General features: G+C 35.1%; 1 protein-coding gene across 1 annotated transcript in view; it reads right to left on the bottom strand.

The window, feature by feature from the left end:
- Window positions 1–20,408, bottom strand: part of COG6 (component of oligomeric golgi complex 6) — an 88,028-nt gene that overhangs the window by 25,093 nt on the left and 42,527 nt on the right. The window lies entirely within an intron of this gene.

Below are 20,408 nucleotides of genomic sequence, written 5' to 3'. Positions count from 1 at the left end.
TTCTATACAGTGTAGCACTGCCACCAAAATCTTAAGTACTCAAGTTAAAGATTAGTTTTACATTTCAGATTACCATTTACTAGTTGTGTGGTCCCGGGTAAGCTCTTTAACTTCTCAGAGCGTCAGAGATATTCTGTAAGAACTAAGTAGGACTGTTGCATCTAAAATACTGGCAGAGTACCAGGCACTTAGTGAAAGGTATGCCAAGTTCACTAACCCTACTTGCCAGCATCACAATATCCAAGAAGACATCTCTCTGAATTTTTTGAAACACATTTTTCACTTTTCTGAGTAATTAGAATACTAATAGAGACAGATATTTTAAAAAGATTTTATTTATATATTTGACAGAGAGAGAGAGGGATCACAAGAGAGAGCGGAGCAGGGTCCCTGCTCGGCAGAGAGCCCAATGCAGGGCTCGATCCCAGGACTGAGAAACCATGACCTGAGCTGAAGGCAGAGGCTTAACCCACTAACCTACCCAGGCACCCCTAGACAGATATTGTTTTATTTGTAAAATCTCAAAAGTCCATGGAAGAGTCAATAGCCTTGTGTCAGATAGAAAGGTGTAAGAATTTTTAAATATCTGGATTTATATTAAGAATGTTTTATATAGAAAAGTTAATATATAGGTGACATCAGCAGGAATGGTAAAGTATGGACCTCTGAAAATCCCCCCTCCTTCATAAAAGCAACAAAACCAAAAAATATAAGACATGCAAAGAAACAAAAAAAATATGATTTGTGCACAGAAAAAAAAGTCAATAGGAACTTTCCCTGAGGAAGCCCAAACCCTGGAGTTACTACTCAAAAGTTTTAAATCGGCTATTTTAAATATGGTCAAAAAAACTAAAGGAAACCATGTTAATGAACTACAGTTTGAGAACAATGTCTCATCAAATAGAGAACATCAACAGATAGAAATGATTTTAAAAAAATAACCAAATACAAATTTTGTAGTTGAAAATTACTAAAATGAAAAATTCACTATAGGGATTCAATGGCACATCTGAGTAGGCAGAATAAATGATCAGTGAACTTGAAGACAGATCAATTAAAGTTATCCAGTCTGTGGAATCAGAAGACAAAAACTGAAAGAAAATTCACAGAGTTTCAGATACCTATGGAACACCAGCAACCTAAGTACATGGGGATCTTAGAAGAAGAGGGGAAGGCAGGAAGAACATCTGAAGGAATAATGACAAAGACTTCACAAATGTGATTAAAACAAAACATTAATTTAAACATTTAAGAAGTTCACAAACTCCACAAAGAACAAACTTAAATAGATCCACACTAAGACACATCACAATCAAACTGTCAAAAGACAGAGAATTTGAAAGTAGAAGAGAGAAGTAACTGATTATGACAAAGGATTCTAAGATTAATAGCTGATTTCTCATCAGAAAACATGGAGACTAAAAGCCACTGGATGGCATATTCAAGGGCTAAAAGACTGTCAACAAAAGATTTCTATATTCAGTAAAACTATCCTTCAAGAATGGAGAAATTGACACTCCCAATAATCAAAACCAAAAACTGTTCACTAATAAACCTGTTCCACAAGAAATATGAGAAATCCTTCAGGCTAAAGCACAGGGACACTAGAGAGTAACTTAAACTTTTTTTTTTTTAATTTTTTTAAGATTTTATTTATTTATTTGACAGAGAGAGATCACAAGTAGGCAGAGAGGCAGACAGTGAGAGAGGGGGAAGCAGGCTCCCCGCTGAGCAGAGAGCCCGATGTGGGGCTCGATCCCAGGACCCTGAGATCATGACCTGAGCGGAAGGCAGCGGCCTAAACCACTGAGCCACCCAGGCGCCCCAGTAACTTAAACTCTTATGAAGAAATAAAGGACAGCAATAAAGGTTCTGACATAGATGAATACAAGACAGTAGTAATGTACTTTCCATTTGTAATTATTTATTCCGATTTAAAAGACAACTACATGAAGCAATAATTATAATTCCATGTTACTGAGCACACAATGTCAAAAGATATATTTGTAACAATAACAGTGTAAAGGAAGAGGAAAACTGGGCTATGTCGGAGTAAAGCTTTAACATGCTATTGAAAGTAAGTTGGTATTAACCTGAACTGCTACAACTTAAGATGTTAATTGTAAATCCCAGGGCACCACTAAGAAACTAACTACACTCACAAACTCTCACACACATTTATTTAAATAAATAGTAATTATTTAAATTACTAGAAGGAATTAAAGTAGCATACCAAAAAGTATTAACACAAAAAAAGGCAGTTATAGAGGAACAGAGGAACAAAAACAGTTAAGACATACAAGAATAGCAAAATGGCACTACCTTATCAGCAATTAAGTTAAATGTAAATTTATTAAACATGCCATCCAAAAAGCAGACTGGCAATGGATTTTTTAAAAAGAATGATCCAACCATCTATATGTTGTCTTCAAGAAACACTTTCGATTTAAAGACACAAAAAGATTGAAAGTCAGGGGTGCCTGGGTGGCTCAGTGGGTTAAGCCTCTGCCTTCAGCTCAGGTCATGATCTCAGGGTCCTGGGATCGAGCCCCACATCACGCTCTCTCCTCAGCAGGGAGCTTGCTTCTCCTCTTTCTGCCTGCTTCTCTGCCTACGTGTGATCTATCTCTCTGTCAAATAAATAAATAACATCTTTGAAAAAAAAAAAAAGGGTTGAAAGTCAAAAAGGATGGGAAATGATAAACCTTGCATGCAAAAACCAAAAGAGAGCTACAGTAGCTATACTAATTTCAGACAAAATAAAGTCTTCAAACAAAAACTGCTACTAGAAATAAAGAAGGATATTTTGTGTTTATTATTAAGAAGACATGAGAATTAGAAACGTGGGCATATAACAGAGCCCCAAAATACATGAAGCCAAGGCTGAAGCCAAAATTGAAGAAAAAGTATCTCCCATGGAAAATATTTATTTCAAGTTTCACACCTCTTTCAGTTTTGTTTCCTTTTTTGTATTAAATTCAAATTCAAATTGAAAGACTCTAGAATACGAAGTCATCTTTATAAAAGTATTTTCTATTCATTCACCCGATTAAAAAATATATCTAAAATGTTGTTAAACAGATGGCAATGAGGGGTGCCTGGGTGGCTCAATTCGTTAAGCATCTGCCTTCAGCTCAGGTCATGATCCCAGGGTGCTGGAGAGAGCACCACATGTGCCTGCCTGCTCAGTGGGGAGCCTGTTTCTCCCTCTACCAGTACCCCTCCATGTGCTCTCTCTCTGTCAAATAAATAAATAAAATCTTAAAAAATATAAAGTAATATAAAATGCACAGAAGCTAGTCATAGAAAAATGACTCAGGGGGATCTTTAGATAAGTATAAATCAGTAAGATTTGCCAGCACTCTAACAGCTTTAATACAGAAATAGGCAGCTGTATAAACTAGAGGAAATGTGTGTGTGTGTGTGTGTGTGTATCTCAGTTTCCCAAAACCTTCCACACACACAAAAATAATAATCAAGAATTTAACAAATCCTCCAGGGATGCTTCAGTATAGCTATATACACTGTGTGATTAAGACCCTAATTTTTAATGTGTAATTTCTTCTTCTAAGTTATAAACTATAGTATAGTATAACAACAACAACAAAGAACCTTATAGAATATCTTTCAAAAATTCATAGTTTGTCAGTTGCCAATCAAAACAGAAGGCCAATGACAGAAATCTTATGCACCAATAGCAGCTGATGAGAAACTTCTTTTTACCCTCTTGAATTAAGGTCTTTAAAAGCTGTGCAAATTTAAAACAAAAGTCATGCCTCTGTCAGCAGAGTCAATGATAAATGATACAAGTACTACTTGAACTCACTTCATTCAATAAACTGTATTCTATGAAGCACTTTTACACACATCTATCAGATTAGCAATAGCTCAGAATCACACTTCAAAGGCAAAGTGAAAATTATGGCAGTTGTTGCATAAACACGATTTACAATTTTACTAATAATGTAGTAAAAAATAATGGTCAGAAAATTAAAAGAAGAAAAATATCTAATTAATACCCTCCTTTCGCTTCAATTTAAATTTCATCTAAGTGAAATGTATTTCTAATGGTTAAACTTTATACAAGATAGTGTGGTATTGCTGCAAGGACAGACAAATAAACCAATGGGAGTAGGATAAACATTTATAAAACAAATCCACACATATATGGTCTTGTGATTTTTGACAACGTTTCCACTGCAGTTCAGTGGGAAAGGATTGACTTTATGATAAACAGTGCTTGATCTACTAGAGAGTCAAATGGGAAAGACTTTAACCTTGACCCCTACCTTACAGTATACTCAAAAATTAATTTGAGATGGACCAAAGACCTAAATGTAGAAGCTAAGGCACCAAGCTTCTTAGAAAATACATGTAAGGATAACTTAATGACCTAGGGGTAGGAAAAGATTAAATGAATAAAAGTTAGGATATAGGACAAAATTAAAATGAAGAAAAATTAAAATGAATACACCATCAAGAGAGTAAAAAGACAAGTCAAAATTGGGAGAAAATATTTGTAATGCTTATTTGAATCCAGAATACATTTTTTAAACCCCCTCCCAAATCAGTAAGAAAAATACAGATAATCCAATAGAAAAATTGGTAATAAACTTCAAAAGACACTTCGCAAAAGGGCAATACAGCAACCAATAAACATATGAAAAACTGCTAAACATCACTGGTCTTCAGAAAAGTACAAATCACAAATGAAAACACTACCACACAATTTCCATAATGGCTAAGATTAAGAAGATTAGCCATATCGAGTACTGGACAGGATGTGGAACAACTGAAATTCTCACACATGTCTGATGGAGTAAATTGATGCAAGCATTTTAAAAAAATGAGTGGCAGTACCTACTAAAGCTATCAATCCCAACACCCTGATAGTCCATTCCTGTATATACACACGAGAGAAATGAAAACTTACAACCATCAAAAGACACGGACAACAATATTCACAGGATCCTTATTGACAATACCTACGAACTGGAAACAATCCAAGTATATATCAATATACTGTGGTGTATTTATACAATTGAATTATTACATAATAATTTAAAGATGAACTACCGTAGACAACATGGATGAATTTTACAGATATGTTAAATGAAAGGAGTCAGATCCAAAAAGTTCAACTGTATCAATCTATTTATGTGAATTTCAATAGCCCACAAAAACAGGAAATAGAAGTCAGTACTGAGAAAAGGCATAAAGAAGCCTTCTGAGGTGCTAGATATGTTTTATGTGTTGATCTGGGTGGAGATTAATGAGCATATACAAATAAAAAATTCAACTAACTATACACTTAAGATTTGTGTACTGTCAGTTACATCTCCACTTAAAAAATTTATTTGATGTTTTTGTTTATATTATGTAAACACTGAGAATCAATGTTTTATAAAAATATCCAAGATTCATAAATAAAGTTACCATTAATACTCATTAATGTACAAAAGCGCTTTAGGAAGTACACATTCATAACTTTATGTACATTTTCCAATTGATAAAGCTGAACAATAAAAAATTCACACTTAAAACATTTAGTCTGAAAATTCACATTCCATATGTTAGAACCTCTCTTTAAAAAAAATATACAGCGCTATAAATGAAACAGTTACTCCTCCTGTGACTGTTCACCATGATACTTTTCATCCTTTGCATAGACAGGTGCTCTGTTTTAGAAGAAAAAAAAAAAAAGGCTGCACCGTAAAAAATTCTAAAAGCTCTTAAGACATCATTCCCATTCCACTGTTAACTTTAGTTCTATTCTTTCAAATACCTTCCACTTAAGGTCTTCTGATTTTCTGTTCTGTATTTTCTTAGAAAGCCAGTCATCCATCCTCTTTCAAAAATAAAAACAAAACTAGCAAACCAAAAAACAAACAAACAAAAACCAACCTATTTTTAAACTCATTTCTTCATCTTATATATAGACTCTTTTTGTCCTATCTATATACATGTATGTTCTAGCAACTGGCAATAAACAGAACTGTTTTTTAAATCACTTTATTGAGGTATGATGACATAAGAAACAGGTGTACTTATTTAATGTATATAATTTGATGAGCTTGGAGATCCGTATACCATGAAACCATCACCAAATTCTATGCCATAAAACATATCCATCACCTCCAAACACTTCCTCTTGTTTTATGTTTTTACTTATGGAATTAAAGTTTTTAAGCCGATAAAAATATCCACAATGAATCTTAAAATGCAAACTAACATTTGTTTGAAATAACTTCAAATAATGATGACCTTTTATTTCACATAACTTTATTTAAAATTTAAAAAGCATTTCAGCTGAAAATACTGTTTTTGTTTTTCCCAACGGAACAATCTGTAAGAAATAATGTAAAACTCAAACTATTCATCTAGAACAGCATTTCTCATACTTAACATGCATATGAATGAGCAGGGAATCTTGTTAAAATGCATATTCTGGGGGCGCCTGAGTGGCTCAGTGGGTTAAAGCCTCAGCCTTCGGCTCAGGTCATGATCCCGGGGTCCTGGTATTGAGCCCCGCATCACATCGGGCTCTCTGCTCAGCGGGGAGCCTGCTTCCCTTCCTCTCTCTGCCTGCCTCTCTGTCTACTTGTGATCTCTGTCTGTCAAATAAATAAAATTTTTTTAAAAAATGCATATTCTGATTCAGTAGATCTAGCATGCCTAAGATTTCTGAATGTCTAAGAAGATTCAGTAGATCTAGCATGCCCAAGATTTCTGAATGTCTAAGAACAGTGATTTCTAACCTGCTGGTCCATATACTAAACTTTGAACAGTAAAAGAAGATTCCAAACACTAACTAAATACTAGAATTTAAGTAAGAATTTATTTAAAGGACCATTTAGCTCCCAACCCCTCCACAGGTCTAGGCAAATTAACCCTATTAATTTGATTTGGGTTTCATTTTTTTTAAAGGTTTATTTATTTGAGAGAGAGAGATAGAGGGTGCCCAGGCACACATCAGTGAGTGCAGGGAGGGGCAGCCCAGGAGGGAGAGGGGAAACCAGGAGTTAGGCTAGATCCAGGACCTTGAGATCATGACCTGACCCAAAACTAACAGCTGGACGCTTAACTGGCTGAGTCACCCAGGTGCCTCTGATTTGGGTTTCATTTATGACATCTCATATACTTTTACATCAGAATTGTCATATCACTATAGTGGAATACAGCAAACTAGTGAATATAACAAATGTCTGTCTAGCTTAAATTGATATGGCATTGTGTATTTTGCAGCGTAGATAGATACAGGCAGTTCCTGACTAATGATGGTTCAACTTAGAATTTTTTGACCTTGCAATGGGAATAAAAGCAATGCACATTTGGCAGAAACTGCACTTCAAATTTTGAATTTTGTATTCTTTTTCCCCCAGGCTAGCAAGATGGAGTGCAATACTGTCCCCTGATGCTGGGCAGGAGCAGCAAGCTGCAGTTCCCAGGCAGCCACACAACCACAAGGGGAAACAACTGATAACCATTCCGTGCCCTTAAAACCATTCTGTTTTTCACTTTCAGTACAACAGTCAATAAAATGCATGAGATATTTCACACTTTCATTATGAAATAGGTTTAGTGTTGGATGATTTTGCCCAACTGCAGGCCAATACAGATGTTCTGCACATGTTTAAGACAGGTTAGGCTAAGCTATGATGTTCTGTAGGTTAGGTGTATTAAATGCATTTTCAACTTATAATACTTTGGGGACATAAACCTATCATAAGTCAAGGAAGACTTTATTACCTTTAGGTATTTCTAGGTTTGCAGTTACAAAAGTTTCAAGAGAGCCTGATAAGGAAGGGAATATACATACTTGAATACTTAAGCGCTTCAAACTGCTTTGTTAGGGAAAAGGTACAACTGTCAATAAAATGATGTCCTTGAATTTTCTTTTTTTCTTGGTGAATAAAGGTAGTTCCCAGATATGTCTTTTTAAAAGCACAGAAGGAATCATATGAAGAGCTCATTTCTGGCTATGCCTTCATTTTGAAGGCCATTCTTCCCAACAATTTTACTAGCCACTTAAAATTTTATTAACAAAAATTTCTACTTGGGTGCTTTGCTGATGAAGACCATTCTGAGTAAGCAGTGTTTTCTTTATAAGGCTAGAATATTTTTAGAAGAATTGAGTGATTTATAAGATGAAGAATAAGAGAAATATAAAATATGGAACATTAAAATTTAATGAAAGAAAGATAATTCTTGAAAGAAACCTGAAATGGCTACAGATGCAACATGCAAGCTGTAAACAGTATCATATTCTAACCTCAATTTAACATTAAAATATCCCTAAGTATAGCCTAATTTATATCTGAGAAAAACATTTCAGGGCACAATTAGTAATAATGGCAACAAAAACCAGTAACAGTGTAATAAACTCACATAACTTGTACTTAAAATATTCAAATTACAATTACTTTCTTTCCCTGTTTATCTCCTATCCTGTTCTAGGTTTTAATTGAAAGATGCCTTGTCATCCATTTTATTTTTCTATTTTATTATCCATTTTATTTTACTATTTTCTTGTAACTCTCATTTTAACTTTATAAGAGAAATAAAACACAGACGAACTTAGTATTTTTTGAGTAAAAATAAAATACAATAAATGGGTAACCATTCAGGAAAAATAAGTAAGATCCTTCCTCCCCAGCATGGACAAAAATAAACTTCAGGTAGATTAAAAATTTGATGTAAAAATGAAACCACAAAACATCTAAGAACATGAATCTAAATAATTTTATTAAGTAATCTAACATTTTCCCATTGTCAGATGCTAACTTTATCATATATTAAATTCTAAGTGTATTTTCTGATTGTCCAGAGTTTTTAAGTACCACATACTCCCAAGGAAGAAACCATACATTAAAAAAACTTGACACTTTACTACGTAAAAATTAAAAGTAAATTTGTTAGAAAATACTACAGGTAAATTAAATGGCAAATGATAACCTGGAGAAAATATTTGTAATAAAAATGACAGTTAGTATTCTTTATGTATAAAGAATAGGAAATAGTAAGACCAAACCTAGTAGAAAAATTGCAGAGGACATGAACAAGCAATTCACAAACATTCAATAAACATATTTTAAATATTCATTCTCAGCAGAATCACTGAAATCCAAATAAAAACAATGATAGCACTTTTTGCTCATACTGGCAAAGATATTTTAAAACACCTATTATCCAATGTCAGCAAGTGCTGGGAGTTAAGTATGAGGAAGTATGGCAGATTTGAGGAAATAGGTAAAAGAAAGGTAAATAGGAGTGGCTGCTTAAGGACATGTAGGACTGCCATTATGGAAGATTTCAATGATGCTGGAAATGGTTAATTTTAGTGAATCCAGTCTACGTGGTTACATGACTTTCTTTAGCAGTGCTCAGCAGTCAGGGTATACAAAAGAGAAATTGAAAAGCTGAAATCAGGGTGTTTTTGCAAAGGAAGCAAGGTAAAATGAAAAGGGTGCAAGAGATCACGGACTAGCAGAAAATGAAGGGAAGGAGTCATTCTTATAACTAGTATTTTTTAAGTTCCATATGATCTGCATACAGAAAAATTATTTTTTCCTTCTTTCTTTCTTTCCCTATGTAACCATCTTAACCACTTGTGTGGATGTCTGTGTGTCCAATATTAAGTGCTCACTAAATGTTGGTTATGATTTGTAAAAGGCATCATTCTGATCAGTCATTCGTTAACTGAAGTATAATACACTTTTTTTCTCATTTTATTGAAATATAATTAACATATATCATGATTATTCATTTTATGTGTACAGCATAAAGATCTGACATATATTTTGTGAAATGATTATAATAAAACTAGTTAACATCTACCATCTCATTTAGATTCAATAAAAAGACTTGAAAAAAAATTCTTGTAATGAGAACTCATGGGATTTACTCATAACAACTTTCCCACATATCCTACTGCAGCAATAACTACAGTCATCATGTTGTATATTACATCCCTAGTACTTATTTTTCTTATAACTCCAACTTTGTACCTTTTGATCATCTTTCTCTAATTCCTGCTCCCTGCAATCCCTGCCTCTATAACCACAAGTCAGACCTCTTTTTCTGAGTTTGGTTTCTGTTTTGCTTTTTGGATTCCACATTTAAGATCATATACAGTATTTGTCTTTCCCTGTTTGACATACTTCATTTAGCATAATGCCCTCAAGATCCATCCATACTGTCACAAATGGCAGAATTTCCTTATTTATGGCTGAATAATATTACTGTGTGTGTGTGTATACACACAGACATACACATACCACTTCTTTATCTGTTGATGAACACTTGTTTCCATGTCTTGGCTATTGTAAATAACGCTGCTATGAAGGGGGTGATTTCTGAGTTAGTGTTTTCATTTCCTTTGGATATATTCCCAGAAGTGGAATTGCTGGAGCATATGGTAGTTCTAGTTTTAATTTTTTTGCGGATCCTCCATACTGTTTTCCATAGCAGCTGTACCAATTTATGATCCCACCAACAAGAACATAAGTGTTCCCATTTCTCTACATCCTCACCAGCATTTGTTATTTCTTGTCTTTTTGATGGAGGCCATTCTAACAGGTCTAAGGTAATATCTCATTGTGGTCTGAGTTGCATTTCCCCATGACTAGTGATGTTGAGCATCTTTTCATGTACCTACTGGCCTTTCATATATCTTTTTTTGGAAAAATACATATTCATGTTCTTTGACCATTTGCTAATTACATTGATTGCTTCTTCCTATTGAGTTGTATGAGTTTTTTTGAAAATGTTTTGAATAATAAGCCCTCATTAGGTATATGGTTTGCAAATACTTTTTCCCATTCAGTAGATTGTCTTTTCACTTTGTTGATCGTTTCTTTAGCTGTGCAGAACTTCTTAGTTTGATGTAATCGCACGTGTTCAATTTTGATTTTATGACTTGTGCTTTATCCAAAAAAGTCACTGCTGAGACCCATGTCAAGGAACTCTTCTCCTGTATCTTCTTCTAAGAGGTTCATGGTTTCAGGTTTTACATTTAAGTCTTTAAATTCCACTTTGAGTTAAATTTTTGTGAATGGTATAAGACTGAGGTGAAGTTTCATTCTTTTAAACATGAGTATTCAATTTTCCCAGCACCATTTTTTTAAGATACTCTCTTCTCTCAATTGAGTAGTATTAGCTCCCTTGTCAAAAATTAATTGAACATATATACTTGGGTTTATTTCTGGGATCTTGATTCTGTTTCATTGCTTTATTTCTCTGGTTTCAGGCCAATATCATACTGCTTTAATTATTGTTACTTTATACTATAGCTTGAAATCAGGAGGTGTGAAGTCTCCTGCTTTGTTCTTCTTTCTCAGGATAACTTTGGCTTTTGGAGGTCTTCTGTGGCTTCATACAAATTTTAGAATTTTTTTTTTTAAACTTCAGTAAAAAATGTCTTTGGAATTTTGTTAGGGATTGTGTTGAGTCCATAGATGGCTTTTGGTAGTATTTACATTTTAACAATATTAATTCTTCCAGTCCATGAACACAAAGTACCTTTATATTTATTTCTGCCTTCTTCAATTTCTCTCACTGAAGTCTTAAAGTTTTCAGAGATCATTTCCCTTCTTAGTTCTTTTCTTGGTTCTTATACAATTCACAGCACATGTCCTCACCACAGCACAAGTCCTCCCCAATGTTCATCACTCAGCCACTCCATCCCTCCCACTTCCCCTCCCCTCCAGCAACCCTCAGTTTGTTTCCTGAGATTAAGAGTCTCTTATGGTTTGTCTCTCCCTCTGGTTTCATCTTGTTTCATTTTTCCTTCCCTTCCCCCATGATCCTCTGTCTTGTTTCTCAAATTCATATCAGTGAGATAGTATGGTAATTGTCTTTCTCTGTTTGACTTATTTCACTTAGCATAACACCCTCTAGTTCCATCCATGTCATCACAAATGGCAAGATTTTAGATTTTTTGATGGCTGCATAGTATTCCATTGTATAATTACCACATCTTCTTTATTCATTCATCTGTTGAGGGCCATCTAGGCTCTTTCCATAGTTTGGCTATTGTGGACATTACTACCATAAACATTCGGGTGCACCTGCCCCTTCTGAATCACTACATTTGTATCCTTAGGGTAAATACCCAGTAGTGCAATTGCTGGGTCGTAGGGTAGCTATATTTTAAACTTTTTGAGGAACCTGTATACCATTTTCCAGAGTGGTTGCATAACTGATATTTTTAAAGATTTTATTTATTTGTTAGAGAGAAAGAAAGAGAGAGAGAGAGCATCCTTAAGCAGGAGGAGGGGCAGATGGGAAGAATTCCAAGCAGACTTTGCACTGAGCTCAGAGACCAACCTGGGGCTCAACCTCATGACCCTGAGACCATGACCTGAACCAAAAAAAAAATTGGATGCCTAACTGACTGAGCCACCCAGGCACCCCAGAAAATACTGATTTTTATTTGTTGCTTTTGTATCCTGAAACTTTACTGAATTTATTGATTAGATGTTTTTAGTTTAGTCTTTTCTATACATACAATCATGTCATCTGAAAATAAAGACAAATTTTACTTTTTCCTTTCCAATTCTTTTTTTCTTTAAAGTAATGTCTACACCTAACGTGGGGCTTGAACTTACAACCCCAAGATCAAGAGCCACACGCTCCACTGACTGAGCCAGCCAGGCACCCCCCTCTTCCTTTCCAATTCTGATACCTTTTATTTATTTTTCCTGCCTCTTTTTTCTGGCTAAGACTTCCAGTACTATACTGAATAGATGTGGTGAGGGTGGACAGTCCTGTCTTTTTCCTGATTTTAGAGGAAAAGCTTTATCTGTTGAATATGGTGTTAGTGGTGGGCTCATAATTTATGGACTTTATTGTTGACATACATTACTTCATACTTAATTTGAAATTGTTTTTTTTTTAATCACAAATATGTTGAATTTTGTCAAATATTCTTTCTGCATCTATTGAAATGATCATGTTTCTCTTCTTTCATCCTATTTGTGATGTATTAGATAGATCTGGGTATGTCAAACCATCCTTGCATCCCAGGGATAAATGCTACTTGATCACGATGAATGATCCTTTCAATTTCACCTATATTCATGAGGAATATTGGCCCGTAGTTTTCATTTCTATTAGTGTTATATTCTGGGTTTCATATCAGTGTAGAGCTGGTACCACAAATGGAGTTTGGAAGCATTCCCTCCTCTTCAGTTTTTTAGAAGAGTTTGAGAAGGATTGGTGTAAATTCTTTAAATGTTTGGTAAAATATACCCGTGAAATCATCTAGTCTTGGGCCTTTCTTTGTTGAAAGATTTTTGATTACTGACTCAATTTCTTTACTAGTAACTGGTCTATTCAGATTTTTCTATTTCTTTCTAATTCAATTTTTATACATTGCATTCCTTTTAGGTTGATCAGTTTGTTGGTATACAGTTATACATAGTAGTATCTTTTGATCCTTTGTATTCTGTGGTATCAGTTATAATGTTTCCCTTTTTATTTGTAATTTTATAGATTTTGGTCTTCTTTTTCACTTGCTTAGTCCAGCAAATGGTTTGTCAATTTTATCTTTACAAAGAACCAAGTCTTATTTTGGTTAATCTTTTCTATTGTTTCCTACTCTGTATTTCATTTATTTCTGCTCTAATTTCCTTCTTCTGCTAATTTGGGGCTCAGTCCACTCTTTTTATAGTTCCTTATGATGTAGAGTTAGGTTGTTTGAGATTTTTCTTGTTTCTTAATATAGGTGTTTATTGCTATGAACTTCCCTCTTAAAACTGGTTTTGATGCATCCCATAAGCTCTGGTATATTATATTTCCACTTTCATTTGTCTCAAACTTTTTAATTTCCCCTTTAACTTCTTTGATCCTTTGGTTGATCAGGAGTGTGTTGTTTAATTTCCATGTTGAATTTTCTAGTTTTTCGTTATTGATTTCAGTTTCATATCATTGTGGTCAGGGAAGATAGTTGGTATGATTTCAGTCTTCTTGAATTTGCTAAGATTTGTTTTGTACCCTTATTTCTATCCTAGAAAATGTTCCTTGTGTGCTTGAGAAGAACTTGTATACTATTTTGAGACAGAATGTTCTGCAGCTACTTGTTAAGTCCTTTTGGGTATAGTGTTCAAATCTACTCTTTAGATTTGAACTAAATTTGAACTAAATCAAATCTAAATTTAGATTCTTTGCTGGATGTATCCATTGTTGACAGTGGGGATTAAAGTCCCCAACTATTACTGTATTGCTATTTACATTTTCTTTTAGCTCTGTCAGTATTTGCTTTAATTTTAGTGCTCCAATGTTGGGCACATATGTATTTACAATTGTTATCTCTTCTTGATGGGTTGACTTCTTCATCATTATATACTAACTTTTGCCTCTTTTTACAGTTTTTAGTTTAAAATCTACTTTGTCTGAAATAAGTATATGTACCCCAGCTTTTTTGTTTTGTTTTGATTACCACTTATTCAGAAAGTAATCTTCCATCCCTTCACTTTCAGTCTATTTATGTCTTTAAGGCTAAAGTGGCTCTCTTGTGAGTCTTGTATCATTGGTTCTTTTTCCTGTTTTACCCATTCAGCCATTCTATGTCTTTTGACTGGAAAATTTCATCTGTTTACATTTAAAGTAATTATTGTGACAGTTATTTTCTTTTGATATTTTAAATACTGGTCACCCCATTCTTTCCTGGCCTGCAAATTTTCTGTTGAGAATTCTGTCCATAATCTTAGAGAAGTTCCCTTGTATGTTACATTTCTTTTCCTCTTGCTACTTCTATTCACTGTCTTTGACTTTTCAATTATGTGTCTTGGTGTAGTCCTATTTGGGGTCTGGCTATTTGGGGTCCTTAAGGCCTCATGGATCTGGATATTTATTTCTATTCCCCTGATTTGGGAAGTTTTCAGCCATTATTGCTCTAAATATACTTTCTATCCCTTTCTCTTTTCTTCCTGGAACACCCATGATATGAATATTGTTTCTTTACATTGTATTCCATAAGTCCTTAGGTTGTCTTTTATTTTTTTTCTTTCTCTCCCTTTCTTTCCTTTTATTCTTCTCTGACTGAACAATGTCAAGTATTCTATTTTCCAGGTCATTAATCCTTCCTTTATTGAACTCTTCCATTTAATCATTGCGTTTTTCAACTGTAGGATTTTTTTTAAGACATCTATGTCTTTAAACTTCTCATTTTGTTCATGCATTGTTTTCCTAATTTAGTTGTCTGTGTGCTCTTATTCTTATTCTTCACATGGGTTATGCTCAATTCTTTGTCTGACAGCAGAGCTACATTACTTTAGGAGCAGTTACTGAAGCTTTATTAATGTCCTTTGGTGGTGTTATATTTACCTGATTTTTTTTTTGTGATCCTTGATTCCTTGCATTGGTGTATGTGCATTTGAGTAAGCAGGCTTCTTTTCCCAACTTTGCAGATTTGCTTTGGCAGAGACAGTTCTTCACTAGTCAGCTTGGTTTGGGGTTTCTGGGCATGTCTGCTAATAAAGGCCATCCTTGAGCAGGTGGGACTTCCTTTTAGAGTTTACTTTTAGACAAGGCAACCGCTTGAGCTCTGAGGATAGAGGTGTGAGGGTATGCCGCTGGCTGAGAACAGGGGGACATGATTGCTGGCTTGATTCTCGGCCCAAGTGAGACTGAAGGAGGAGCTCCGTTGTTGTCTGGGTTCCCTCATCAGGCTTATTAGACAGCCATGGTTGGATACTATACCTAGCAGTAGGTAAGACTATGAATTAGTTACCCTGACTGGCAGGGCAGCAAGACAAGACCCAGGGCCTATACTGCTCTTTGTTTGGGTATCAAAATCAGATAAGAGTACATACTGAACTCCCTGGTTAGGTGAGGCCATGAGACTTGCTCTACAGTTAGCAGAAGCCATGAGCTCTGCTTTCTTCAAGTGCCACTGTATGTATGGCTAGTGGATGGGCTATGCAGCTTCCCATATGCTTAGCTTCCCTGGTACAGAAGGCTGAAGGTTATATTCTGCAATGAACAGGGCTACAAACTAATTTCCCTGGCCAGGAGCAGAAGGAAAGCAGCTCTAAAGCTAGTAAAACTTTCTGTGGTCTTAACTCAAGCCAACCTATGCCTCAAGTTCCCTGGCCAAACAGGGCCACTGGCTTTGTTCTGCAAACTATCAGCTTTCCAGCTTGTCTCTTGGCTCAAGCTTTGCTGGGTTACACAGCTTTTAGTTGTCGTTTTTGCAGGTGGTGCTAGGCACCAGGCTTCACAGGAGATGGGGCTGGGGCTTAGCTCTCTGCTTAGGGAGAAGGTAGGGAGGGGACCCTCTAAGCAACTCCCAATTTTCCCAAACAGGCTTCCAAGTTGAGAGCTACCACTAGCCTTAGGTGAAGCCATCGATTAATTCCCCTACATGGATATAACAGGTGAATAGTCCATGCCTGGTACTGGCTTTCCTCCTGAAACAAGCAGCTTTGCTTATCCATTTCTAGGCTTGCGTGTTGCTAGGTTACGCATTATCAAGTGTTCCTACCAGCTCTTCCAATCAGATGGGACCAAAAGTCACGCTGTGGAGCAGAAATGACGACTCCTTTCATAGGTGTGGGTAAAGCAAGATCTAATGCCATCAAAGCTCTTCAATTCAGGATCCAAATCAGGCAGACCTGAACCTTGATGAGGTCACTGGTCAGAGGGCACCTCTGATTTGGTTCTACAGATGGGCAAAACCACTGCTTGGGCTCTACAAGTATGAACTTGGTCTGCCAAGTGCTTCTTAATTTGAGTGCTTCTTAATTTGGTTTGCTAGTATTTTATGGAAAAATTTTGCATCAATATTCATAAGGGATATTGGTCTGTAGTTTCCTTTTCTTACAGTGTCTTTTTTCTGGCTTTGGTATTAGTGTAAGGCTGGTCTCATAGAATGAGTTAAGAAATGTTCCTCTTTTTAAAAAGCTTGAGAAAGACTGGGATTAGTTCTTATTTAAATGTTTGGAAGAACTCACCAGTGACATCATCGAATCTAGGGGTTTTGTTTGGGGGGGGCAAGTTTTGATTACTGCTTCAATCTCTTGCCTAGTTACAGATCTATTCAACGTAATTCTTCATGAGTGTTGGTAGCTTTTGTATTTCTAGGAACTTGTCCATTTTATCTGATTATCCAATTTGTTGGCATACTGTTCTTCAATAATACTCTTAAAATCTTTTTTGTTTCCATAGAATTGATAATAATGTCCCACTTTAATTGCTGATTTTACTAATTTGAGTCTTCTCTCTTTTTCACTTAGTCCATCTAACTAAAGGTTTGTTCATTTTGTTGACATTTTCAGAGAACTATATTGTGGTTTGACGGATTTTCTCTTATCGTTTTTCTAATCTCCATTTATCAGTGCTCTGATCTTTACTATTTCCTTTCTGTTAGATTGGGCTTAGTGTATTCTTTTCTCATTCCTTAAGTTGTAAAGTTAGTTGTGGAGCTGATATTTTTCTTATTTTTTAATGTAACTGTTCATAGCTATAAAGTTTCCCCTTGATACCACTTACACTGCATCCCATAAGTTTTGTCATGTTGTGTTTTCATTTTCATTTGTTTCTAAGTGGTTTCTAATTCCCTTGTGATTTCTTATCCAATCCACTGGTTGTTAAATTTCTACATATTTGTGATAAAATTCTGAGTTTTCCTTTTATTTTTTAAAGATTTTATTCGACACAGAGAGAACGCGCAAGCAGGGGGAGCAGCAGGCACAAGGAGAGGAAAAAGCAGGCTTCCCAAGAAGCAGGAAGCCTGATGTGGAGCTCCATCTCCTGGGTCCATGTTGTGAGCAGAAGGCAAACACTTAACCAGCTGAGCCATCCAGGAGCCAAAATTCCAAGTTTTCCTTTTGTTACTAATTTGTAGCTTTATTTTGTTCAGAGAAGATAATTTGTTATCTTATATATCTTTTAAAATCTACTGAGATTAATTTGTGGCCTAATATATGGTCTACCCTGGAAAATGAGCCACATGGCTGTACATGTCTGTTAGGTCTGGTTGGTTTACTGTGTTGCCTTCTGCTTGGTTGTTCTATTCATTAATGCAAATAGGCTACTTAATTCTCCAATTATTAATGTAGATCTATTTCTTCCTTCAATACTGTTAGTTTGGGCTTCATATATTTTGCTTGTCTGTCTTCAGTTATGTAAATAATTATTGTATCTCCTTGATGTAGTGAAACTTTTATTAATACTTAATTGTCCTTTATCTCCTGTAACCATTTTTTTTTTAAGATTTTATTCATTTATTCGACAGAGAGATCACAAGTAGGCAGAGAGGCAGGCAGAGAGAGAGGGAGAAGCAGGCTCCCTGCTGCGCAGAGAGTCCGATGCAGGGCTTGATCCCAGGACCCTGAGATCATGACCTGAGCCGAAGGCAGAGGCTCAACCCACTGAGCCACCCAGGCGCACTTCTCCTGTAACCCTTTTTAACTCAAAAGTTTATTTTGTCTGATATTATTATAGCACATTTGCTCTCTTTTGGTTAGTATTTGCATGGAGTATCTTTTTCCTTCCTTTCACTTTTATTAGGTGTCTTGTACCTAAAATAAGTCTCTTGTAGACAGCAAACAGTTGCATCTTGTGATTTTTATCCATTCTGCCAATTTCTATCCTTTGATTGGAGAGTTTAATCCATTTACATTTAAAGTAAATATTGGTAAGAAACTTACTCCCATTGTTTTGTTATTATTTTCTATATACTTTATAGTCATTTTTTTGTCCCTCATTTCCTGTATTACTATCTTCTTTTAAGTGATTTTGTAGTGAATCAGTTAAGTTTTTTTCTCATTTCTTTTTGTGTATATTTAGCTATTTCCCTTGTGGTTACCATGAGGATTACATTTAAGGTCTGAAAATTATTTAACACTTTAACTTGAATTTATACCAGCTAACTTCAGTAACATTAAAAAAACTCTGCTTCTTTATAGCTCCATCCTCTGTCAGTTGATGTCACAAAATATAAATAATAATTTTAAATGCATTAGCCTCTTAAATTATGTAGAAAAAATATGAAATTACAAATTAAAGTTACAGTACTAGCTTTTAGAGTAAATAATTTAAAAAGGCATTAGTCTCTTAAATCATGGAGAAAACAAAACAGAGTTCAAACCTTTTGTCACAATACTAGGTTGTTGTTGTTTTTTTGTTTTTTTGTTTTTTTTTAATTTTATTTATTTGAGAGAGAGGAAAGAGAGCACAAGTAGGGGGAGGGGCAGAGGGAGAAGAAAAAGCAGACATCCCACTGAGCAGGGAACCTGATGTGGGGCTTCATCCCAGCATTCTGAGATCATGACCTGAGCCGGAGTCCGATGTTTAACCGACTGAGCCACCCGGGTGCCCCAATACTAGCTTTTAACTGCTTATGTACTTACTTTTATTGAGATCTTTATTTTTTCATAAAGCCTACTTTCTACTGTCCCTTCATTTCACTCCACAGTACTCCCTTGACCATTTCTTACAGGGCAGGTCTACTGGTAATTAATTCTCTCAGCTTTAGTTTATTTGGGAATGTCTTACTTTTGTGAGAGAATACCCTCACTTTTTAAAGAGTTTTGCCAGATAAAGTACTCTTAGTTGACTTTTTTCCTCCTTTGAGCACTTCTACTATATCTGCCACTGCTTTCTGGCCTCCAAAGTTTCTGATGATAAATCTGCAGACAATTTTATGTGACAAGTGCTTTTCTCTTGGTATTATTCAAGATCCTTTATTTTTGGTTTTCAAATTATAATGTGACTATAATTACAATGGGTCTTTATATGGATCTCTGAGTTCATCTTCCTGCAGTTTGCTGACCTTTTGGAGTACGGTTACACACATATTTATTATCAAATTTGGGAATTTTTCAGCCATTTCATCAAATATTCTCTCAGCTCCTTACCTCCTGTGACTCCCGCAATGCATATGTTGGTTTGCTTGATGGTATTCCACAGATTTCCTAGGTTTTGTTCACTTTTCCTATCTTTTTTTTTTCATTAATTCCTCAGATTCAGTAATTTCCAAAGTCGTATTTTCAAGTTTATTGATTCCTTCTTCTGCCTGCTAAAATCTCCCTTTGAATTCTTATAGTGAAATCTTCATTTCAGTTAATGTACTTTTCAACTCCAGAATTTCTTTGTGGTGTCTTTTTAGGTTTTCCAACTCTTTATTAATATTTTCATTTTGTCCACATATTGTTCTCTTGATTTTTGTCCACACCTTCCTTTAATTCTTTGAGCATCTGTAACATAATTGTTTTAAAGCCTCTGTCTAGCAGATCCACCATTTTTTTTTTCAAAACAGTTTCTGTTATTTGTATTTTTTTCCTCTGAATGGGCTATACTTTCCTTTCTTTGTATACCTTGTATACCTTTCTTTGTATACCTTTCAACAACAAAAAAAATTTTTTTTGTTGTTGAAAACTGAACATTTCAATGTAAAAATTTGC

Source organism: Meles meles, chromosome 14, assembly GCF_922984935.1.
Source record: "Meles meles chromosome 14, mMelMel3.1 paternal haplotype, whole genome shotgun sequence".
Classification (NCBI taxonomy): domain Eukaryota; kingdom Metazoa; phylum Chordata; class Mammalia; order Carnivora; family Mustelidae; genus Meles; species Meles meles.
This window is presented reverse-complemented; position numbering and strand designations above follow the sequence as displayed.